The following is a 5,254-nucleotide window of genomic DNA, read 5'->3' as shown; positions in this document are numbered from 1 at the left end:
AAGCCCACATCATCTGACCATGACGAATATCCTTCAAATTCGACTGATCATATCGGGATTGGGTCTATTTTGACTCATCCATCTTTAGTTCTGAAAGGACTTGGAGAAAAGGAATCTCGACTTCAATGAACAAAATTCTTCCGTTCCACAAACTAATGAGAATGTGTTGCCCTGATGAAGGCCTTGGCTGACGTTCAATAAGCGTAGAGGGTAAATGGTAACTTCTTTATGCCAATCTTTACAAGTCTCGGTCGCCTTTCACTATGACCTTTGTTTTATTTTTTTATTCTTCTTTTTTATTTATTTTTTTATTTTTTTGTACTTTTGTTTTTCTTTTTAGCTGCCTTTGCTGCACTTGTGATATAGTGTCTAATCTTTGAACAGACTGCAAGCGTTTGGCATTGTGCAGTTGTATTAAACATGATCCTTTTTTACATTCCTTGTCGGCACCTGATTTTTTTGGGGGGTTGGTTTTCTTTTAGAATTTGATGACCATCGACTTTGTAACATTGGCATATGAAGCAAATTTCACCCTCTTCATGAAGTGATCGACGACTGCCAAGATAAATCAATGTATATTAGACGAGAATAACATCCATGACCCACATAGAGAAAGTCTGTGAAGAAATGAATGAGGCACATGAATCTTGTCCTTTTAAATACAGCCTAACTGACACAATCCCCTTCCATGGTGGATCAACAGTACCCGAACCTTATGATGAGCGTGGCTACCGTAAAACCACTAACATGTGTCCTTCTGACACTCGTATAGACATTTTTTTGGCGTCCACAGGTCTTAGTATCCCAGGTATCCATGATTATGATAAAACATCTTTAAATTCTTAGAATAACTCAATGACGATTCGTTTTGTCGTTGCGGTGACTCAGGCTCTGATCTTTACCTTCCGCTCACAATGTCCACTGACCCTTTGTAGAGTAGGATCTGTTTTCCATCTTGTTCTACCATCCTTAACAAATCAGGAGATACATTACAATCTCTGTCATCTTCAAAATCCTAAGATCCCCCTAAACACATATCTCACCCAAAAGGATACTCTAAGTCAGCGACAGCGTCGCTTATGTCATTGATATTTCGAGACCTGTTATAGGTACGAAGGTAGATTCCAAATAATAAATGATTGTAAGGATGATTATTTGTATGGTATGATCATGAATGAAGAATAAAAGAATATTTAAGAGACAGTCCAAAGAACAAAAGAATATATAAAGAATGAAAGAATATTTGCTCAAAAAGATGCATTTTATTGAAATAAAGATTTTGAACATAAGCCTATTTCACAAAAGGATTCTTATTGCTTCTAGGCTTAAAGCAACAAGCGTGTTTTGAATCTTACTCTAGATTAGCTCTAAAAATACAGGAATCTCTTTTACAGCCCCATTGTTCGAAACACTCCCAAGTATGCAAGGGTTTGGAAACTTTTATTCCCCAGTTCCCTCTTCGGATATGTCATTCAGATTCCTCGATATTCCTTCTAGGCTTTTGATTTGTTCAAGGCATCGTAACTCTTTTTTCCCTACTTTCAAATATCACATTTACTTCATTGTCAGAGCGATTAAGTTACGAAGAATCGTTGAACTTCACAATTTCCATTCAATGAACCTTTCGACCAACTTTTTAAATGTAGTGCAGTTTTCAATTGAGTGCCCCGTTATTCCCGTATGGTACTCGCATTGAGCATTCTCATTATACCATTTTGGGAACGGAGTTGCACGAGTTCCGAGTAGAATGGAGACACCATATGCACATCAAGAAGATTCTGATACAACTCCTTATATGACATCGAGATAGGTGTAAACTGGAGCATTTTTGTATTTGGCCTCGAGTTAGATTCCTACCTTGAAGATTCTCGATAGCTAGTGGTTACAGCCCTCGACTGGTCTATGTTGACCAATTTGGAAGGCATGCTCACGCTGTTCACTTCATTCTCTTTGTTTCTCAAGGCTGACCTTTTAGCGCTTTCTCCCGCATCTATCCTCCCACTTCTTACTGCATTTTCAATCATCTCACTGGACATTACTATATCTAAAAAGCTCAGAGTAGCACTTCCTAGCATATAGTTAATGAACAAGGCTTTCAGAGTATTGATGAAAAGCATTGTTGTCTCCTTTTCCAGAAGAGGCGACTGGACCTGTGTCGCTACCTCTCTCCATCTTTGGGCATATTGCCTGAAGCTCTCATTTTGCTTCTTTTCCAAATTCTGCAGGGTAATTCTATCGGGTGCCATGTCTGTTACATGGCTATACTACTTCACAAAAGCTTGTGCTAAGTCCTTCCATGAATTGATTTTAGCACGACTCAATTGATTGTACCATTTAGCTGCTGACCCGATCAGATAGTCTTGGAAGCAGTGGATTAATAGTTGGTCGTTATTAATATATCCTATCATCCTTCAATAGAATATTGTGATGTGAGCTTCAGGACAACTAGTCCCATTGTATTTTTCAAACTCTGGAGTCTTAAATTTTGGCAGGAGTACTAGATCGGGGACCAAACTCAGATTCTTGGCGTCAATCCCACAATAGTAGTCAACATTCTCTATTGCCTTAAATTTTTCCTCCAACCACCTATACCGATCCTGGAGTTACTTTGGCAGTTCCATCTTTGCTTTTTCCATTTCGTCTAGATTAGGAACTACAAGAGTGTTTGGATTTCCCCCCGGATTGAAGCTTGAGCCTATCGGGTAATACACTGGTGCCGAGGTACTGACCTAATATTGCAATGATCTGATAGCAATAGGTTGATAAACCATAATATATACATATTTTTACCCCATTCTTGGCATATTTATGGATGATTTTTCCTTGATTTTATTGAAAGAGCAACAAATGGACCAAAAACAAACCAAATGGGCTTAAAACAGTGTTTCACAAGGCCTAAGCACTTCTACATGGGTGATCCACACAACCGTCTGACATGGCCGTGTCGACTAAAAATCAACTCAGTAGTACACATGGCTTAAGCACCTTCACATGGGTGTGGCACACGGCCGTGTCCCTATCGAGCCCAAGTCCAGTTCTACTCAAAAAAGGTTAATTTTGGAGTATTTTGGGCATTCAAAAGTCTATATAAACACCCTAGAAGAGGATTAGGGAGACACACAGATTTAGAGGTAGAAAATACTCAAGAACAGCCATCGAATCACCTTGGAGCCAGGATTTACATCAAGACTGAAGATTTCCATCCAATTTCCTAGAAGTTCTTTGGGTTTTCTTTATGTTTTGTTGTTTTTCAAACTTTGAGATGTTTTCTATTATTATTATAAACTAAACTCCCTAAAAACCAAAGGGAGATGAACCCTATGACGAATCTTATTACTATTTGAATTATATGATAAAAACTTATTCTTATTCTTAATTGTGAATTCTAAATTCTTATTTTAATATTCCAGGGTATTAATTCAGGTTTTGATGTGCTTAATCAGTGGAGCAAAAGTCTCTATTTAAGAGTAGATCATCCATAATTAAGCGGATTTGACTGCACTTCTAGAGATAGGACGACATAAATCTACCGGATTAGAGTCAAATCTAATAAGGGAATCCATAGATCGAGTTAATGCGACAATAGGGGTTTTAATTAGAAAGAGATTTCAATTAATCAACCTAAAGTCAGTTGTTCTTAGTCTCAAGAGAGATATTAACATAAATTAGGAGTTTCTACGGATTAAGTTAAGTGGATAAATTGTCTAATTCAGAAGTAATAAGTGAAGTCTAGGTGGATTCTTCCTTGGGTATTGTCTTTTCCATCGGTTTTTCCCAAAGTATTTTCTAAACTTCATCTTTGTCGTAATCTTAGTTAATTAGATAAATAGTTTTAATTTAAAAACACACTTTAATTCTTAGGCTAGATAATAAAAAGTTAGTAATTACTAATACTTTTAGTCCTCGTGGATACGATATTTCCGGTCTCACCATAACTATACTACTGTTTGATAGGTGCGCTTGCCTTAAGTCGAATTTTTAATTAGTTACACGACCATCAAGTTTTTGGCGTCGTTGCTGGGGACTAAGATATTAGGAATGCTTAATTTTTATTACTTTAGCCATTATTTTTTTAATTCTATTTAATTTTTTTACTAAATTTTCTTTTATTTTATTCTGACAGGTTTTTATAGTTTATGATTAGAAGAAACCCGTCGAGACCATTACTTTTTGATAGTGAGATCGAAAGCACAGCTTGCAGAAACCGAAGAGAAATAAAGTGAAACCTAAGATACATAGAGGAAGAGCGAGAGGACGATATTCATACCACAACCGAGGAGACGGCTGAAAATCAGGAAAATCTGCTACCTCCTGCGATTGTTGCTGATCTAGTAAATCAGAATCCTGCTCCTCGTACTATGTATGATTATGCTAAACCTAATTTAACAGGAACTGAATCGAGTCTAGTTAGACCTGTTCTTGCTGCAAATAATTTTGAACTAAAACCTAACACGATTCAAATGATACAACAGTTTGTTCAGTTTGATGGTTTGCAGGACGAGGATCCAAACACTTATTTAGCGAATTTTCTGGAACTCTATGACACATTTAAAATCAATGGCATTTCTGATGATGCCATTCACCTTTAGTTATTCCCCTTTTCATTAAGGAATAAGGCTAAACAGTGGTTGAACTCATTACCACGAGGGTCAATCATTGCCTGGGAACAAATGACCGAAAAAGTTTTACTTAAATATTTTTCGCCGGCTAAAACGGCTAAATTGAGGAATGATATCTCTTGTTTTGTGCAGATGGATCTAGAAATTGTTTATGATGTATAGGAGAGATACAAGGACCTATTGAGAAGGTGCCCTCACCATGGGTTACCTTTATGCTTACAGGTTCAGAATTTTTACAACAATGTGAACCCCTCAATAAGGCAACTTATCGACGCAGCCGCCGATGGAACTTTAAACAACAAAACACCTGGAAAGGCTTATGAATTTATTGCAGATATGTCACTGAATAACTATCAGTGGCAAGTCATGAGAACAAAGCCGACAAAAGCAGTCGGTGTTTTCAACCTCGACGCGGTCACTATGCTATCAAACCAGGTAGAACTTTTAAATAAAAAGATTGATGGTTTATATGGTTCTACTCAGGTACATCTAGTGATGAGGTGTCATTCAAATGGAGGAATGCATAACCCAGATTATCCGCCCTTCAACCCTGGCACCGAGGAGGAACAAGTCCACTATATGGGTAATAACGCTAGACCTCAAAATAACTCGTATAGTAACACTTATAATGTAGG

At 37.3% G+C, this 5,254-nt stretch overlaps 1 non-coding gene across 1 annotated transcript; it reads right to left on the bottom strand.

Annotated features, from left to right (window-relative positions):
- Positions 1–4,718: 4,718 nt before the first annotated feature.
- Positions 4,719–4,825, bottom strand: LOC121210317 (small nucleolar RNA R71). Its single transcript, XR_005905431.1, has one exon. It is a non-coding gene; the product is annotated as a small nucleolar RNA R71 (small nucleolar RNA).
- Between the last annotated feature and the right edge of the window lie 429 nt (positions 4,826–5,254).

This window comes from Gossypium hirsutum, chromosome A11, assembly GCF_007990345.1.
Source record: "Gossypium hirsutum isolate 1008001.06 chromosome A11, Gossypium_hirsutum_v2.1, whole genome shotgun sequence".
In the NCBI taxonomy this organism is placed as follows: domain Eukaryota; kingdom Viridiplantae; phylum Streptophyta; class Magnoliopsida; order Malvales; family Malvaceae; genus Gossypium; species Gossypium hirsutum.
This window is presented reverse-complemented; position numbering and strand designations above follow the sequence as displayed.